General features: G+C 35.1%; 1 long non-coding RNA gene across 1 annotated transcript in view; it reads left to right on the forward strand.

Annotated features, from left to right (window-relative positions):
- LOC137615320 (uncharacterized) overlaps positions 1-21,087 on the forward strand; it is a 45,532-nt gene that overhangs the window by 11,990 nt on the left and 12,455 nt on the right. The window contains exon 2 of the long non-coding RNA XR_011039218.1: positions 2,428-2,571. This is a non-coding gene — a long non-coding RNA (uncharacterized lncRNA). The remainder of the gene's footprint in view (positions 1-2,427; positions 2,572-21,087) is intronic.

Below are 21,087 nucleotides of genomic sequence, written 5' to 3' on the forward strand. Positions count from 1 at the left end.
ACATTAGATTACATTCTCGAACGAAGATAGGAAAAACTTTCATTTTTCCTATTAATAAACAATTTTTTTCTTTACTGCTTATTTATGGAATACTAGACATGAAATGCTTGTTATTTATTAACACCATCGTTTGCTGACGTGATGGTTTATCTGGTTAAGACCGGTAAAAAGTTTTTCGATAGTTTAGTTCTCTAATGTTAGAGAGTAGAGTATTTGAGTCTTGTTTCTATCATGATCACGGTTATATAGTAATTGTACGTTATTTAAAAAGACATCATGTAGTTTGGCATCAAATGCTACTATACTCATTTTTTTTTAATGGAGCTCATTTGCACAAACTCCCAGCAGTGCCCTTTTAGGTTGGAAAAGTTTTCTGCTATCTGATTGGCGAGAATTATCTTGTCCAACCAATCAGCGATCAGGAAACTTTTCCGAGCTTATAGGGCACCCCTGCGAGTCTGCAAATCTGCCTCACTAAAAAGAATTGACTATAGTTCTGTATAGAAGAACTTAGTAGCCTTTTTCATACCAGGTTATACTCTCCGCTTTTGCACTCGACATAAGATAGACAGCGGTACAATTCAGCAGATGCTTTTTTACACCCTTGTTTATGAAAATGATATCGAGTTGAATTGGTTGCCTTGTTCTTTGGGGTTTCTATGGAAAATTGTTGGATTTTCTGAATTTCTTTATAAGCATTTATCTGTCTTAAATAGTCTGCATTGTGCTGTTAAGTAAAGCTCGAATTCTCTCAAGATAGAAAGTACTTTCATTTGTTTTATGATTTTCAATAAGTCATGTTTACTTAGTACTTTTCAAACTAAATTCCCCCTATGCCCTTTTATGGTGTGTACTCTAGAGACTGCGCTAATTTTAATTTTGTCCATTGTAAGTGTTTTTGGGATTTTTTTACTTCTGTATGGTACTCTGGTACCATCTCTAGGCGTGTAAGTTTTCGACCATAAGTATCTCCTGAAAGGTTTTCATAACATTTTTTAACATGAACACAGCTTTTCGGCGGCTATAAGTAGTCCGTTTAGTGGCTATCTCTGCTGAAGTGAAGCGTCTTTGTAATATTTTTTTTTCCTTAAGCAAAGTGGGTATAGTGTAATAGCAGGGTCGTCTTAATTTTTTATAGTCACAGAGCGTCATACGCGTTGAATCTTGTGTCAACATTGACATATTGTGTAGCGACGACTTTTCTTTTGTAGAATGATTCCATAGCAGTGACTGGAAAGGCAAAGAAATAGAAATAAGGACTGCATTCGATCTTTGTAAAGGAAGTAGGTGAACTTCGGGAATGATATACAGTGACAAAATTAGATACACGAAATAAGCCCAATATTATATAAACATACAAATAGATCTAGGCAGAATTTTAAACTTTTTAAAACGCTTCTATAAAATTAGGGCCAATGGAGATAAAAATGTATTTGAATATATGGGAGATTTGAGTAGTATTGCCTTACCAAAAATGTTGCACGTTTTTGCATTTCCAAAAATGTTGCAAGTTTTTGCATTGCCAAAAATGTAGCAAGTTTTTGCATTTTTTCAAGAAATTTAGTCTTTCTTTGGCTATGTCGGTCATTTTTTCTTAATAAATATGTATTCGTAATTAAAAATAAACGACCTTCCTACAGTAAATAAGAAAGAAAAATATAAATCTCTCTCTCGGTAAAGTCTTAACTAGGTAATCTCCTACCTCAAAAGGGTGGACCCCAGGTAGGAGCCATTCTCTCTCTCTCTCTCTCTCTCTCTCTCTCTCTCTCTCTCTCTCTCTCTCTCTCTCTCTCTCTCTCTCTCTCTCTAAAATGTGAGCAGCTGATGGAATTCCCCGCCGAGAAAATGAGAGGGTCGGGATTATTTTTGAAAACTGAGAATAAGAATATAATGCAAACACGATGCTGCAGGTGTGATGAATGGTAATGAAGATAAGCGAGGCGCCAGGTAAATTGGACTGAGGCACTAACAGCATATCGTACAAAGAAAAGTAGATCTTGAAGGCACTTCAGAGTTGATTTATAGTTGGGGAATGGATACCTTATTAGCGGGAGGTAGGAAAATAAATCGGAAGTAAAAGGTTGTTTGGAGATTGCGCAGTATGAACAATTTTTCTTTTTATGTTTATTAATAGGATTATGTTGATTATAATCCACTTTTTTACCGATTAAAATTTAACAGCATTACCGCTTAAAGAACTTAATTGGTGAAGCTGAATTATTGTTTTCTGGTAAAGTAGTTAGCCGTTAACGCACCGGGTAAGTCATAATCGTCCCTCCAGGTAAGATGTTTATCCAAATTAGTAAATCTAACCCAATTCAATCTTGGAGATCGGTAAGTGTGTTATTAAGATTTCAGCTTAAAACATAGAACATGTTATTGCTAAGAACATAGTGATTAATTGTATTGTTTTTTTTTTTCTCACAGGTCATCTACAGCAACACAGAAAGTAAGAAGACTGTTTCAAGAACAATGAGAGACTGGCCAGTACAGAATCCCGAGAAAAAAACAATATATGAAGGCAAAGAAGTTAGAATAAGCAAATGGAGAGTACTGCCACCGTAATCTAAGGTAAATGTTCCCCATGATTTGTTAAATTTACCAAGCTTTACGGAGTTAAATAGATAGTTGGTTCTGTAGTTTAAGAAAAAATCCATGAGTAAATAAAAAAGAAATTAGTTGAAGAGGCGCTGGCCATTTGTTCTAATTGTAAGGACTTTGAAAATGATGTTTATTGACTTGTCCCATAATATATCTACATAGAGTTAGGTTATTTATAGACAAGATTGGTAAGAGGTTCAGTACTTATTGCAAAACTTAGAAGCGTTTTGCTGATAGTTTTCATGATTTTTGGAACAGCACCCTTGAATCTTTGCAAATGATATTGTGTTAATAGTGCAGGGGAGAGAATAGCAGTTTCGTCATGATTTTTCGCTGTAGATAATACACATAGGTTTTTTTTTAGCGATTTTAGTTAATAAAACCGTAATAGAATTTGCTTGGAGTTATGTAAAAGTCTTTATTGTTTTGTTTTTTATATATTTGCCAATTAGTTCATCCTGGGATTAGAATTTTTATTTTGAATATTTGCTATGTGCTTGTTATAATTAGACGAGGCTTGTTAAAATCAGGTAAAAAAGTAATCCTCATCCTACTGGTTCTGTAAGCCATTAAAAACTCTCTCTCTCTCTCTCTCTCTCTCTCTCTCTCTCTCTCTCTCTCTCTCTCTCTCTCTCTCATAGCCGTGACCTTACTTTTAAGAAGGATTAGGTGATAAACACTGTTCATTTATTCAGATTTGTTTGTTCTTTATGTGAAGTTTCAATTGATAATCTCCCATTTACAGATTTGATTTAAATATTTAAGATGAAACCTTAAAAGTTGGCGCTTCGAAGCAGTATTCCTGCTTTCGCAAAAGTGATGTCAGACTACTTGGTATATGACCCTATAATGTCCATGTTCCCTGACAGCTTTATGGCTTGACCGGATTAATGGATAGGGGTCAGGATGGGTCTCTCTCTCTCTCTCTCTCTCTCTCTCTCTCTCTCTCTCTCTCTCTCTCTCGTGCGCGCGCTGATGGAATAAGGCACTTCAGTCCTGCTTCAATCATTCATTTTGGCAAAGCGTATTGAATGTATCTGAGGTTTAAATGAGCCTTCGTGTATTTCGAGATCATACATAATTGGTTTAGTTTTATAAACTTCCGTTTTTTTTTTTTTTCAAAATATTTAGTTAAATAACTGAGGGTACTCTATACAATTTTTTTTTTTTTTGCATGCGATTCCGCATATATTTGCTTTGTTAATTCGCAACCAATCTCGTTTTGCTTTTATTACTACAAATTTTTGGTGAACTATGTAATTGTTAGTTTTATATTTATTTGTATTCTGGAATTTTTTTTTATCTCTCAGAACCCCTTAGTATCAGACACTTGTTTTATATGCCCCTTTGTTAATTATAAAATGCAAGAAATATGATATTAGTATTTGAAATAGCAGATCCTCAAACTAGAATTCTAAATTTCAATTAATAAATTTAAAAGAAATATTTTGGAAGAGGAATTAATTTAGGCATTTTAACGTTTCTTAATGTTCTTGATTTTTAAAACATTCTCTCAGCTTTTCCAATGTTAATTGTTTTGTAAATATTACAGGACCATTGAGTAGTTTTAGATTATAGGCGTTTTAGTCAGTAAAGAAAACGAGAAAACTGTATTAAGTTCTTTGTTTCTAACCATCGTTTTGCATTCGCTGATCATTCTAATTTTGAATAGGTATTTCAAACTACTGAACCGTCATAGATCGTTAAAGGGTATTTTGTTAACTGGGGGAAATTTTATGGGAGTAGTTTGATTATGGAAACAGCTTTATAACCGTACTTGCACTGTATAATGGCTTCAGGCTGCGTACACGTATATTGGACCGACTACTCATTGAACTCTTGAGTATTTTATTCAGTTGACCATTTAAAAGAAAAATGTAAGCTGGGAAACTTTTATTTTTGATCATTATTATGAGGAAAGAATATAGCTAGAAATACCTCTAGTAATCACCTGGTTTGAAATTATTCATTGCTTGTTCAGCCACTCAATTCCATACATAGATTAGGGTTAAATTTCATAATATAATTTCCCGTGGGACTGTGCATCTGAAACAGTTAAGACACTTTCGATTAAATGATGTTGGTAATGATAATGATGATGATTATTATTATTATTACTGTATTATTATTGTTATTGTCATTATTATTAGTTGGACAACAACTTTAATTGGAAAAGCAGGATGCTCCAACAAGGAAAATAATCCAGTGAGGAGAGGATTGATTGATTGATTGATTTGAAGTTCTCTAGCATCCTGACATGGTGAGGAGAGGAAATAAATATACTTTACAGTATATAATAGTAATGTATAAAGAATGTAAAATATTTTAACTGAACAAGTTTAGTCTAATACGGTATAGGAATTATTTTTCCGATAAAAGGAAACTATTTTAAACTATATAAACTTGCAATTAACATATTACTGGCACCATTTTAATAATTAGTGTGTTGAAATAGCGATGCCCACTTTTTATCATAGCTCCATATCCAACTTGGACATCGTCATCTCACTCTTCCTACGACAAATGATTGATTGGTTCAATCTTTCTACAAATTAATATGGAATCGCTTTCGTATACCCTAATTCTATTACACTATACAGAGGGTGGTAGTTCCATCATTGCATCTAACGTGGCTCACTGTAGACATAACTTAAGGTTTTTACGTCGTTTCTTTGCATTTGGACGCTGGTTGGCCTCACAAGACCTTGTGTCTGGCTAAATAATCCAGATTTATAAATGTAATTCTTAATTCTAATAAACTGGGAATAGTTTGACCAATCTGTTAATTTGTCAGCGTTTTCCCCTTATAATTTGTTCCATTTAATCTGCAGCCAAGTTTGCTGAATTTGATGGATTGCTTCTCAGCTTTAATCAAACACAGCTTTTCCTTCTCAAGTGTTCATGGATTCTTCCCTTTAACTTATGGGTCATTAACCATTATTGGAATAGTGAGGATAAAGGAAATTTACGAGTTTATGTATTATCATAGAAGTTGTGACTGATGTTCTGTTTTTGTTCTTAGAGGGAATCTCTCTCTCTCTCTCTCTCTCTCTCTCTCTCTCTCTCTCTCCTATCCTGTACATAGTGACGTTAATGACTGTGGCGATCATCACTATTAAGTTTATGAAAGTTTATGACCGAAGAGAATTATTCTAATGAAAAAAAAATATCAAGCTCTTATAGGGACCCGTCTAGCAATTCAGCTTCTAACTAAAGATACTGCAACTATTGAAGTGAATAACCTTGTTTATTAATTTTCCTTTTTTTATACATTCGTTACTATAAACTTGGAATATATTCACGTTCCTTTGAACCATGCTAATGTGATTTATTCATTAAAAGAGATTGGAATCAAATCAAATAATACATTTGATATCACATGTCCCTTTCTTTTGGATGCAAACTTTTTTCCTTTACATTCATGAGAGTAAAAGAAAATTAATTTTCAAATGTATAGCCGAGAATGACAATAAACAAATCATGCAAGACACCAAAAATGTATATGACAAACTGATCTTGTAGGTGCTACAGTATAGTGAATAGGGTTTCCCTGGCGTGATAGGACCAGGAAAGCAGTCCTCAAAATGAAATAAGTAAATCATTAAACAAGAAGTGCATGCGTGCGAACACAAACACGATTTTATTTGCATTATGTAATATTTAGTATGTAGAGAAATATTTATCGTGATATTTTCTCATTAAACCGTAGTATTAATAATCTGAATGTCGTGAAAATGAAAGTAATCTATTTTTTTTAATAAACCTGTAAATTAATTGATTGAAAACTTGGATTAATATCCTTTGCATATCTTCTAAATACTGTGGATGCGTAATGACACCATTTAATTTGCATTAATATTCTTTGCATTTCTTTTAAATACTGTGCATGCGTAATGACACCATTTGATTTGGATTGATATCCTTTGCATATCATCTGAAAACTGTGCATGCGTAATGACACCATTTAATTTGGATTGATATCCTTTGCATATCATCTGAATACTGTGCATGCGTAATGACACCATTTGATTTAGCGTGTACCACGGAGTTTTTTTTTTTTTCATCTAAGCCAATTCCTCTTTAGACTGTTAAGAACAACGTTTATACCCAAGGCAAGCGTCGTATAGTTATTGTTCGTATTCAGAATCGTAAAAATATGAAGATTTCAAGAAAGTCGTATCAATTTGTAACACTGCAGGTGAGGGAATGAGGTTGAAAAGTAAAACACCGTGGATGCCCATTAAAGAAATTGAAGAAGTTATTCACATTCGTGTAAGTGGCTGAAATTGATAGTCTTGTAGAGTAGGGTCTAGAGTTGAAGTCGCGCCCAGCATGATTCCACTCAGCTTAAACCTGGTCTTGCTTTGGTAACCCCATTAAACTCTATGAATGCCTGAACCAAAGGCGAACTCTCGCGCTGTATGCCGGAATGAGGTTCTAGGTTCATTAGGTTAAAGGCCACAGGGGTGCGAAGAGGCTTAAAGGGGAAATTTAAAGCGAGTTGAAAATAACTTGACGACGAAAATTGTAAGGTGAGTTTAGCATTTCCTTTCAAGTTGCTGCTAGTGGAACAATCCAACTCTTCCATCCAAAGACCATCAGTTTAGTGGGTCATCCACTTACAGCGGTATTACTGCCAGAAATGCTCGTCTCAAAATACAGATGGCTGCATGGGCGAATTGTATTAGGAAAAATGAGTGTTGCTGAAGAGGTAACGGCAGAACTGTAAATAATCTCCAAAGTGCACACTTTCAATGAGGAATTGCTGTACAAGGGCTTTAGGAAAAATTGTATTTTGTGAAGACCACCAAGAAGTAGACGATTTGTTTCTCTCTCTCTCTCTCTCTCTCTCTCTCTCTCTCTCTCTCTCTCTCACCATAAATTTAAGTTTTTTTTTTTTTTCTCTCTCTCTCTCTCTCTCTCTCTCTCTCTCTCTCTCTCTCGCTCTCTCTCTCTCTCTCTCTCTCTCGCTCTCTCTCTCTCTCTCTCTCTCTCTCGCTCTCTCTCTCTCTCTCTCTCTCTCTCTCGCTCTCTCTCTCTCTCTCTCTCTCTCTCGCTCTCTCTCTCTCTCTCTCTCTCTCTCTTTTACCATAAATTTAAGTTTTTTATGTGATGCATTAAAATGCAAGTTGTTGTTTTGTATTAATACTGTTCATGTAAACTTTCCTGATTTTTATGTATTTGCAGTTTCATTTAGGAGTATTCATTAGATCTTGTCAAGGATTTTTATTTGATTTTAAGACTAGGCAGATAATAATGAAATCACATTATTTTCACCGACTACTTTTAGATTAGATTAGATTAATAAAATACGGACTAGACTTGCTTTTTTACCTGGCTTCTCATCTTGATGGCTTTGATTATGTCACGGACAGTTGTTATTCAATATTTTATCATATCATATCATATGACAATTGCCGCATTTTCCGTAGTGTTTTAATGCCATCAGCGCTACGGGCTGCACTCTAAGTATTATTTAGGGGCCTTGTAGAGTTCCTTCGTCCTCTAGCTGCACTTGCTTATATCCATCTACTTTACCCCTTTTCACGCTTCCCTTTCTTCTATGTTGCAGTTCAGTCTCAAACAAATTTTATTTCATGGTATAACTACACTCTTGCACCCAGTTGCACTTGGGCATTGAATGGCCTTATAGTTTTCAGCTCCCGTCTATACAGTATACCACAAATTTAGAAATCAAAGCCAATTCAGTGAGTGCATTTTGTTACTGTATCAAATCCAATTCAATTAGCAAATTTTGTTGTTCAACCAACTCCAATTCAATTAGCGCATTTTTTTTGCTCTACTCACTCTAATTTAATTAGCGCATTTTGTTGTTCAACCAACTCCAATTTAATTAGGGCAGATTGTTGTTCTACCTACTCCAATCCAATTACTGTACAGCCTTTTGTTGTTCTACCAAATCCAATTCAATTACTGTACAGCCTTTTGTTGTTCTACCAAATCCAATTCAGTTACTGTACAGCCTTTTGTTGTTCTACCAAATCCAATTCAATTACTGTACAGCCTTTTGTTGTTCTACCAAATCCAATTCAATTACTGTACAGCCTTTTGTTGTTCTACCAAATCCAATTCAATTACTGTACAGCCTTTTGTTGTTCTACCAAATCCAATTCAATTACTGTACAGCCTTTTGTTGTTCTACCAAATCCAATTCAATTACTGTACAGCCTTTTTTTGTTCTACCAAATCCAATTCAGTTACTGTACAGCCTTTTGTTGTTCTACCAAATCCAATTCAGTTACTGTACAGCCTTTTGTTGTTCTACCAAATCCAATTCAATTACTGTACAGCCTTTTGTTGTTCTACCAAATCCAATTCAATTACTGTACAGCCTTTTGTTGTTCTACCAAATCCAATTCAATTACTGTACAGCCTTTTGTTGTTCTACCAAATCCAATTCAATTACTGTACAGCCTTTTGTTGTTCTACCAAATCCAATTCAATTACTGTACAGCTTTTTGTTGTTCTACCAAATCCAATTCAATTACTGTACAGCTTTTTGTTGTGCTACCAAATCCAATTCAATTACTGTACAGCTTTTTGTTGTGCTACCAAATCCAATTCAGTTAGTGCATTTTGTTATTCTACCTACTCCAATCCAAGTAGCTCATTTTGTTGGTCTGCCTACTCCAATCCAATTATCGCATTTTGATGTTCTACCTACTCCAATCCAATTAGCACATTTTGTTGGTCTACCTACTCCAATCCAAATTTGTTCTACCAAATCCAATTCAGTTAGCGCATTTTGTTATTCTACCTATTCCAATCCAATTTGCACAATTTGTTCTACCTACTCCAATCCAATTAGCGCATTTTGTTTCTACCTACTCCAATCCAGTTAGCGCATTTTGATGTTCTACCTACTCCAATCCAATTAACCCATTTTGTTTTTCTACCTTCTCCAATCCAATTAGCGCATTTGTTTTTCTACCTTCTCCAATCCAATTAGCGCATTTGTTTTTCTACCTTCTCCAATCCAATTAGCGCATTTTGATGTTCTACCTACTCCAATCCAATTAGTACATTTTGATGTTTTACCTACTCCAATCCAATTAGCGCAATTTGATGTTTTACCTACTCCAATCCAATTAGCGCAATTTGATGTTCTACCTACTCCAATCCAATTAGCGCAATTTGATGTTCTACCTACTCCAATCCAAGTAGCGCATTTTGATGTTCTACCTACTCCAATCCAAGTAGCGCATTTTGATGTTCTACCTACTCCAATCCAATTAGCGCATTTTGATGTTCTACCTACTCCAATCCAATTATCGCATTTTGATGTTCTACCTACTCCAATCCAATTAGCACATTTTGTTGGTCTACCTACTCCGATCCAATTATCGCATTTTGTTGTTCTACCAAAGCTAATTCAGTTAGCGCATTTTGTTACTCTACCTACTCCAATCCAAGTAGTGCATTTTGTTCTACCAAATCTAAATCAGTTAGCGCATTTTGTTATTCTACCTACTCCAATCCAATTTTTGCAATTTGTTCTACCTACTCCAATCCAATCACAGCATTTTGTTTCTACCTACTCCAATCCAATTAGCCCATTTTGTTGGTGTACTCCAATCCAATTAGTGCATTTGTTTTTCTACCTTCTCCAATCCAATTAGCGCATTTGTTTTTCTACCTTCTCCAATCCAATTAGCGCATTTTGATGTTTTACCTACTCCAATCCAATTAGCGCATTTTGATATTCTACCTACTCCAATCCAATTAGCGCATTTTGATGTTCTACCTACTCCAATCCAATCAGCGCATTTTGATGTTCTACCTACTCCAATCCAATCAGCGCATTTTGATGTTCTACCTACTCCAATCCAATCAGCGCATTTTGATGTTCTACCTACTCCAATCCAATCAGCGCATTTTGATGTTCTACCTACTCCAATCCAATCAGCGCATTTTGATGTTCTACCTACTCCAATCCAATTAGAGCATTTTGTTGCTCTGCCCATTCAAATCAATTAGAGTATTTTGTCGCTCTGTCAAATCCAATCCAATTGGTGCATTTTGTTGTTCTACCTATTCAATCCAATTAGCGCATTTTGTAGCTCTGCCAAATCCAATCCAATTAGCTCATTTCGTAGCTCTACCAAATCCAATCCAATTGGCGCATTTCGTAGCTCTAAGATTCTAATTCAGTTAGGCATTTTGTTTTTCTATTTACTTCAATCCAATTACTTCCTCTTGTAATTCTATCTACTCCAATTCAATGATGCCTTTTGTTTCTCTACCAAATCCAGTCCAATTAGTGCATTTTGTTGCTCCACCAACTCCAATCCAATTAGCACATTTTGTTGCTTTACGAACTCCAATCCAATTAGCACATTTTGCTGCTTTACGAACTCCAATCCATTTACTGCATTTTGTTGCTCTTCAAAATTCAATTCATTTAGCGTATTTTGTTGCTCTACCAACTCCAATCCAATTTACCGCATTTTGTTGCTCTACCAAATCCAGTCTACTTAGCGCATTTGGTTGTTCCATCAACTAAGATGTTTGTTTGTCCCATCACTTTTTTTATACAATAATATCCGTCCTGTTGTACTGCATTGTTCTTTAGCTGAATCATATTTCATGATATCCGTTTTGATATATTTTGTTTCATCTGCCTCTCATTCTATCTGCCTGTCATACTGTAGAAGTGGAGCTACTTGTCTTTTTATTAAACGATATTGTATTTAAATTATATTGTTCATTTCAAGTTTTCCATTTCAAAATATTGTGGTTGTAAGTCATTCATTCATGTTTAGGTGTCTATAAAATTCACTGAATGCCAGCAAGTTGAAAACAGATGTTTTGACTTTCAGGTTTATTTTTCCTGTTGTAATTAAGGCTATGTATTTTAAATAAACTAGATTGGAAATTTTATGTCATTAAATGTATGTAAGTCGAGAACAAATCTTTAGACTTGCAAGTTTCTTTGTCCTGTTTTAAGTGTGGTAAGCTTTTTAGATAAACTAGTTTGGAAATTTTATATAATTTCATGAAAAATGCATAGGTAAAACACACTAGCACTCGGCGAGGGTACTTTGGTTTGTCGCTTGAATTGCCACCCCTCATTTAATTTCCTACCTGTCTGCTCCTTATCTTAACTTCCTAATTTAAATGAATCGTCTTTACTTGTTAAACGGTCATTAGTTGTTCACTGTCCTGTAATATTTAAAGATGAGTAGGGTAGTCGTATTTCAAGTATGAAATGATTATATTCTTCTCGAAGTACTTCAGTCTTGAGCAGATTTTCCTGCACCGTCCGCTTATGATATTTATTCAGTCCACTTGAGCAAGTACTTATAACACCTACGGACTTATAATTACTCTCCATATAATGAATTATTTCGTGAAAGCTCTTTCTATAATGGATTGACTTCCTTGTATTGACTAGAATAGCCTTACTTTCGCCTCTTCTGAAAGACTTCCACTACCTGCAACCTGTGGCATTGTGACCTAGACTATTGCGATAGTTTTCGTTAGTGTTGAATAAAATGGTTATATGATAAATACTACATATTTTATTTCTGCTAACCACGCCATGGTTCGACTTGCATTTCCATTTAATTATTCTTGTGGTGAATAGGGATCTAAAGTCAAATCCAATCACTAAAAAGGTTTAAATTCTAAACTCAGAATTATAAAGACTTAAGTTAATTTAACAAGCCTTCAGTTACCATAATATTCAGTTTAATAGCTCAAAATAGTCCCAAGAAAATAGGTTTTATTGTATGTGAATCATAGGTTTCCTAAAATCCTTGCCTTTTATAATTAATCCAAGGAGGTGTCCTAGTTTTATAGCCTTCCATAACATTTTGCTTTCTGTTTCCATGCAAGTTGCCAGTGTCTTTAACAATGTATGTTTTGAACTCTTAGGCCCTTCTATAGAAGGAAAACCCGTATTAAAGGCAACTTTCACCCTTCCTTCCACTTTGTATTTTATTGTATTTTAGCTGTTTGTACCACATTTGCTACCTTTTTACTTTTAAGTGCGACCTCATATGGTATTTTTCTTCATGATTTAGGAAGGAGTTAAATGGTGCTTAATATATTCAAATTTTAAGACCAACTATTTTGTTTTAACAATTTTTTTTTTTTTTTTTTTTTTTTTTTTTTTTTTTTTTTTTTTGAGAAATTTGGAATTCCCATTTAATATCCTGAGCTTATCAGCTCCTAGGAAGTTATGTACACTTCACCGTTTCTTACAGCTAAGAATTTCTTGCTTCAGATACTAAGTTCACTTTTCTGCTTCGGGATGGAAAACGAAATAGTTATTATTAAAGAATCCTTCATTTTATATATATTTATTATGTCATTGCCAATCTCAATTTTCAGTCATTTCAGTGTATGCGTGACTGTAACTTCTGACTTCACCATGTGTCCCACCATTCATGAGCAAAGGTGCTTATTATTACCATTATCATCACTTGCTAAGCTATAACCCTAGTTGGAAAAGCAGGATGCTATAAGACCAAGGGCTCCAACAGGAAAAATAGCCCAGTGAGGAAAGGAAATATTTGAACTACAAGAGAAGTAATCAATAATTGAAAAAAAAATATATTTTAAAAACAGTAACAAAAAACTTGAAAATAACAAGAGGAAGAAAAATAAGATAGAATAGTGTGCCTGAATGTATTCTCTCATAGCCCCAAGACAATGGAAAACCATGGTATATGGGTTATGGCCCTACCAAGACTAGAGAACAATGTTTAAATTTTTGATTGCCCTTCTCCTAGAAGAGCTGCTTACCGTAGGTAGAGAGTCTCTTCTACCTTTTCCAAGATTAAAGTAGCCACTGAACAATTACAGTCCAGTAGTTAACCCCTTAAATGAAGAAGAATTATTTGGTATTCTCATTGTTGTCAGGTGTATGAGGTCAGAGGAGAATATGGAAAGAATAGGCCAGACTATTCGGTGTATGTGTAGGCAAAGGGAAAAAGAGCCGTAACCGGAGAGGTGGATATAATGTGCAGTACTTTCTGGTCGGTCAAAGGACCCAATAATACTCTAGCGGTAGTATCTCAAAGTTTGGACTTAGCAGTTTTATAGTAAGCGCTTGCTTCAAGTTTTTCATAAAGATAATGTCTATAGAAACCGTTCGAAGACAATTTCATTAAGATTAATCGATAATACTTGTATTACTTGCCTCACTTTTCTTGATTTTGCTACCATTATTTGTGTAGCCATTAGACAATTTTATTGATTTTTGCCATTAGCTATTGTTTTGATTTTGTCATTAGCTCCCACTGCACTTTAATTGTTCAGTGGGTACTTTTCACTTGTTAAGGGTAGAAGAAACAATTTAGGTATGGTAAGCAACTTTTCTAGAAGAACTCTACAAAATCAAATCATTGTTCTAGTCTTTAGTGCCAAAGCCACTGTACCATGGTCTTCGATTGTCTTATATTGGAGTTCTCTTGTACACTATTCTATTTTTTTCCTTATTTCCTTTCCTCACTGCTATTTTCCCAGTTGGATCCCTTGTACATATTGCATCCTGCTTTTGCATCTAGTGTTGTAGCTTAGATAATAATAATAATAATAATAATAATTATGATTGTAATAATAATAATAGTAATAATAATAATAATAATATAATTAACAATAATGATAATATAACTGATAATAATATAATTAACAATAATGATAATATAACTGATAATATAATTAACAATAATGATAATATAACTGATAATAATATAATTAACAATAATGATAATATAACTGATAATAATATAATTAGTAATAATAATTAATAATTAGTTTATTTTTGGGTATTGGGTTGGATTCATGAATTTTGACTATACGGCCTGGCGCTGGGGCGTGTGAGGTCATTCAGCGCCCAAATGCATCTTGGGTAAAACCCTAGTTACACTATGGGGTAAAAGTTAGAATAGGTTGGACAGCAACATGGATGAAAGGAAGCAAGAACTGAGATAAAGTAGAGGGATATTAAGCAATTGCATCTAGAGGCCAAAGGGACATTGTCAAGGCATTTAGTTATGCCTACAGTGAACCATTTATCGAGGAGGACGAATGGTTCCTGTTGATAGCAGGCAATAATACCCTATGGACTTAAAAAATATGAAAGTGAATCGATCAATTATCTCTCATTCTTACCGAATAACCAACATTTATTGATCCCCAAGTTACAAAAAGCCTTTTTTCTGAGGTTTTATCATAGTTTATCGGTAATAAAGTGAGACGAATAGGATAACTGTATTGTAAAACTACTGTTATCATTAACCGGACTGATACATGTTTAGTTTTATTCTATCGCCTCTTTTATTTTAATGTTTAGTTTGATTTTACTGCCTTTTACAGTTTTTATCACACACAAAAAAAATCTATTTTCAGTTGCATTATGTGCAGAGAAATTTCATTATTAGAGATTTTTGGATTACATAGCTCTGAACTGTCCGAATTCTCTACTGTATTAGCTGTCAAGTTCTATTTTATATATTTTTTTTTCTTTTTACCAAAACGAGAGCTAGCAAACGACAAATAATTAAAAAAATAATTTAAGAAAACATAAACTTTCGACAAAAGTAGCTTTTACCTTAAAAGATTTGCTCTATCGATCTCAAGTAATTCTAAACTGAAGTACAACATTTTAATATTTTTTAAAGACCATTACGGTGCGGGTTATACATCCTAATTTGTTTATAAAGAACTAGAAATTTGTTTTCCAAAAGTATCGAGTTCTCTGTTATCGTATAATCAGGATTTTAACATTACAGTACCCCCTTTTTATTCAATAGGGATGATAATTGTTAGGGAAAACATGCAATCTCCGCTGATTCTTTGAAGGGCATTCAAGTGTAATCAAATAGACCTTTCTGCAAGGTGTTTAGGCCGACCACCCACGTTACTCCTATACCTGGGAGTAATGATTCTCTCTCTCTCTCTCTCTCTCTCTCTCTCTCTCTCTCTCTCTCTCTCTCACTCTCTCTCTCTCTCTCTCTCTCTCTCTCTCTCTCTCTCTCTCTCGTGTATACAGTATTTCGTTTTATTCAAACACTGATTAGGCAACGGAGTGGGATATTCTTAAAATTGGTTCTCTCATATCGCAAATATCACATTATACGACCCTCAAATGTATATCCAATTTTAAGAAATCGTTAAATTTTTGGGACTAATATTCTATACTCAATTTTGGGACTAATATTCTATACTCACCTTAGTTGGAAAACATATTTTAATTCGTCTAAATCTAAATGTAATTATGCTCTCAAAGAGATCAACTTTATTGGTGATCTATGAAGCATTAGTCTTATCGAGAACTGATTATGGGTGCTCAATATGTGGATCAGGATCTAAAGCTACTGTGAAGTCTTTGGATCCAATACACACTCGTCTGAGAGTTTGTAGTGGAACCTTTAGATCGGCCCCAAATATGACCGTTTTATGTGAAAATTGGGAGTCACCTTTGTTCATACATCGAGATTTTGTTACTATGGGTGCTGGCTATGCTGCAAAATCATCAGACAAAACAAGTTAGCTCCCATTACTCATATGCATATTTTCTATCTGCGATTTTATAAATAATTGACGTTATTAAAACAATTGAAGCTAGGGTGAATATCAATCTCAAGAGGTGTCATAGTAGCTCTGAAAGGTTAACCATATAAGAACCAACTGTTGTTACAGGTTAAAGAACTCCTTAAACAAATTATATTATCAACGGGTAACTATTGATATATACAGGATTCTTGCCCATGTTGGAGTTGGTGGTAATGAAAAAGTTGATGGCACTACTAAATTAGCAATTGATATACCACAATTTGATATTGAACCATACGTTAAGGATTTTGTAAACACCATAAAACATTTCCTCGTAACAAAATGGCCAAGTATTTAGAGTAATTAATAAGTAATAAATTAAAACCAACCAAACTAATCATTTCTCCACACAAACCGTCAGAACATAAAAGGGCGGAAGTAATTTTGCCAATATTGTGTAATGGTCACGCGAAATTGACCCATGGATTTTTTTAATGAGCACACTTCATGAAGCAGTCATCAGGTGAATTAAGTATGGCACTATTCTCACAATACGCCATATTTTATGGGATTGTAATGTATTCAAAAGGCAAAGATAATTATCTCTCGCTCAAAAGGTTCATCTAACGTTTTACTGATTCTGAGTGTTTTTAAGATTTCAACGTTTTTGAGGAAGCATAGTTTTTATAGAAAAACTTAAAATTTGTGTTTATCACAGATTTTTTTTTCTTTTTAGTTTTTATTAATTTATTTACTACATGATTTTTTATGCTTAGCTTTAATATATATTATATTTTTCCCTCCGCCGTATATGGGCCAGCTCTGTAAGAGTAGAGCTTGCTCCATTTGGCTGGTAAATCTCCATTTAATAATAATAATAATAATAATAATAATAATCTGTTATATCGCATACACACCTTTATTTAATCTAAATTTATTCCTACATCGTTGTTGAAGGTGTTCGATTTATGCGAGCCACAATTTCTACTCCATTGTTGAACGGTTTGAGTTATTCTATCCACAACTGCATTGTTGAAGGGGTTTGATTTACTACTACTACTACTACTACTACTGTAGTGCTCTGTCTTAAGGCAGGTCCTTTCATGGTTTAGTCACCCTCCATAATTCTATTCATGGCAAATTATTTTAGATCTTGGTACCGTCTCCCTCCCTTCAGGTCATCTAGCATTGATTTCCTTTTCCTTCGGCCTTCAAATTTATCTTCCATAATGTCCTTCACTAACCCCTCTCTTAAAATGTGTATTATCCAGTTTTTATGCCTTCTCTTTATTGTTGTAATCTTCTCCAACTATTCTTAGCCTACTTCTTCATTTGTCTTGTGGTATTTCCAACTTACTTTCAGTATCCTTCACCTTATCCACATTTCAAACGATTGCAGATGTTTCTTGTCTGTTGCTTATTTAGTCCATGTTTCAGACCCATACAATGTTACACTCCATAGGAAACATTTTATTATTCAGTTCTATTTTCAGTTTTCCCGTTAAAGTTGCTGCTGCTGCTCTCTCTCTCTCTCTCTCTCTCTCTCTCTCTCTCTCTCTCTCTCTCTCTCTCTCTCTCTCTCTCTCTCTCTCTCTCTCTCTCTCTAAAAACTACTTTACCTTGGCCTGTTTTGCTCTGGTCCCGTCTATCTTATTTATCATCCTCTGTAAATGTTATGTTGTGCTACAGAAAACTGCCTTGTCATCAGCAAAACTTGTAGTTTTCACGATTTCTCCTCAGACATCAATACCATCTCCCAGATCTTCCAGTGATTCTTTACTTTAAGGGCTGCTTTTCTGGTCCTATACAGCAGGGGAACCCTACTCTTTACAGAACCTTCACAGTCATTTTATCCTGTTTGTTCCAAGGCATTCGGCATTTCACACCGCACATTGCTTGTTTATTGTTAAATCCTCACTACCAAAGCACTTGAAGAACAAGAAAGTCTAAATTTTTCTGTTGAAAACCTTAATATCTTCAGTCTTTTGAATGTGTAGTGGGACCTTATTGTATAGTCTCAGGGCCGCATATTTAAAGACTCTACAGTACACACACATTTAGGTTCGAATAATTTGAACCCATCTGTAACTTAATTCTCTTGTAAGCTGTTCGCTTCACAATATTTAGCAATTCTCTTAGATATTTTGGATGTCTGGTTCTGATAACTTGATGGGTTATTGTACATATTTTAAATTCGATAGATGTTGAACAGAATTGGTGATAGGAAACATCCCTGTTTGACTTCTCCTTCAACAGTTCCAGGTTCCGAATGTTCACCCGCAAAATGTATTGTTAATGTTTGATTTAGGTATAATTAATTTTTTTATTAACGTTTTATCTCTCCACCCAGTGAATATATTTTTTTAGTAGTAGTAGTAGTAGTAGTAGTAGTAGTAGTAGTAGTGTCCCCTGAACCCTATCAAATTATTTGTCAACGTCTATGAAATAAACAAACATTCCCTCATTATCATCTATAATTTTTTTTGCCTCACCCTCACAGCTAATTGCCCCTCTTGTTCCACATCCTGATCTAAGGCAATTATGGAGATTTTTGTGTTATCTTCTGGCCAGTCTCCATTTTTATAATAGTTTGTTCTTCCTTGGCATCTCCCACCAGACTTTTTAAGAACTTTACTGGAATATCATCTGGTCCAGGGAGCTTTACTATTTTTTCAGTTCCGTTATAGCTGATGTTATTGCTTTAGCTAATAAATCAGAACCAATGTCGTTATTTGTGTTCTATTTCTATATCAAAATTGTTTTCTCTTTATCATATAGTTCTTCAACGTGTTCCATCCATCTATTCCTTACAACACCGGGATATTTTAGCTTTTTTCCATTTTCCTTTTGATTTAATCTAACCAGAACTCGTTCTTTATTGATGGAGGAGTTTTATTTATTTTAAACTTAACCCATGGAGCATAGTGAGGGGTTTGATTTATTTCAACCACAATTCCTGCTGCGTAGTTGAAGGGGTTGAATTTATTCGACCCATAACTCCTGCTTCATTGTTGGACGAGTTTAGTTTCTAAACACAATTCCAACTGCAACGTTGGGGGGTGTTTGATTTATTCTAGCATACACTCCTGATGCATTCAATGGATTTGATTTATTCTAACCCAAACTGCTGCTGCTTTATTGAAGTGGGTTGTTATTCGAACTCCCACGGCATCATGGGATGGGGTTAATTTATTCTAGCCCCACTTCCTCCTGCATTTTTGAGGGATTTGATTCATTTCAACTACAACTTCAGGTGCATGTTTGGGGGGGGGGGTTGATTTATTCTAACCACAACTCCAGCTGCAAGATTGGAGAGGTTTTATTTATTCTAACCACAACTTCAGCTGCATAATTGGAGGTGTTGATTTATTCTAACCACCATTCCTGCTGCATTATTGTGTGAGTTTGAAGTATTCTAGCTCCAGCTCCTGCTACATTGTTGGAGGGATTTGATTTATTTCTGACCACAACTTATTCTAATCACAGCTGGTTTATTATTGGTTGATTTTGATTTATTTAAGCCCCAGGTCTTGCTGTAATTTTGTTGAGTTTTGACTTATTCTAGCCCAAACTCCCGCTGCATTGTTGGTGGAGGTATTTATTGGAACCCAAACTCCAGCTGCAATTTTGGAGGTGTTTGATGTATACTAGCCCCAATGCCTATGACATTATTGGAAGGGTTTGAGTTATTCTAACCTCAACTCCTGCTGCATTGTTGGAGGTGTTTATTTTATTCTAACAAGGTTGGAGGGCTTTGATTTATATAATCTGGCCCCGACCGACTCATGTGGCATTTTTGGCTGGGTTTGATGTATTCTAGTCCCAGTGCCTGCATCATTGTATAAAGGTTTCAAGTCTGCTCGTGAAAAAGTAGAGGCAAGGAACAGTGATCTTCCCCTAGCAAGCAGGACAATGCCCTAGATACTTACCATAATACATATAATCAGTGCCCAAGCCCACCAGCTCAAGCTGCATTTGTTGCAGGTGTTTAATTTATTCTAGCCCCACCTCAAGCTGCATTGTTGGATGTGATTTCAACTCCAGCTGCATTGTTGGAGGGGTTTGATTTATTCTAGCTGTAACTCCTGCTGCTTTGTTGTGGGGTTTAATTTATTCTCTAACCCCAACTTGCGTGGCATTGGATGTGTTTGATTTATTCTACCTACATGTAACTCCTGCTGCATTGTTGGGGGTTTGATTTATTCTCTAACCCCAACTCGTATGGCATTGGATGTGTTTGATTTATTCTACCTACATGTAACTCCTGCTTCATTGTAGGGGTGTTTGATTTACTCCCTAACCCCAACTTGTGTGGCATTGGATGTGTTTGATTTATTCTAGCTGTAACTCTTGCTTCATTGTTGGGGGTTTGATTTATTCCCTATCCCCAACTTGTGTGGCATTGGATGGGTTTGATTCATTCTAGTTGTAACTCCTGCTTCATTGTTGGGGGTTTGATTTATTCCCTAGCCCCAACTTGTGTGGCATTGGATGTGTTTGATTTATTCTAGCTGTAATTCCTGCTTCATTGTTGGGGGGTTTGATTTATTCCCTATCCCCAACTTGTGTGGCATTGGATGGGTTTGATTCATTCTAGTTGTAACTCCTGCTTCATTGTTGGGGAGTTTGATTTATTCCCTAACCCCAACTCGTGTGGCATTGGATGTGTTTGATTTATTCTAGCTGTAACTCCTGCTTCATTGTTGGGGGGTTTGATTTATTCCCTATCCCCAACTTGTGTGGCATTGGATGGGTTTGATTCATTCTAGTTGTAACTCCTGCTTCATTGTTGGGGAGTTTGATTTATTCCCTAACCCCAACTCGTGTGGCATTGGATGTGTTTGATTTATTCTAGCTGTAACTCCTGCTTCATTGTTGGGGGGTTTGATTTATTCCTTAACCCCAACTCGTGTGGCATTGGATGTGTTTGATTTATTCTAGCTGTTACTCCTGCTTCATTGT

The sequence above is a fragment of the Palaemon carinicauda genome, chromosome 21 (genome assembly GCF_036898095.1).
Source record: "Palaemon carinicauda isolate YSFRI2023 chromosome 21, ASM3689809v2, whole genome shotgun sequence".
NCBI classification, from domain to species: domain Eukaryota; kingdom Metazoa; phylum Arthropoda; class Malacostraca; order Decapoda; family Palaemonidae; genus Palaemon; species Palaemon carinicauda.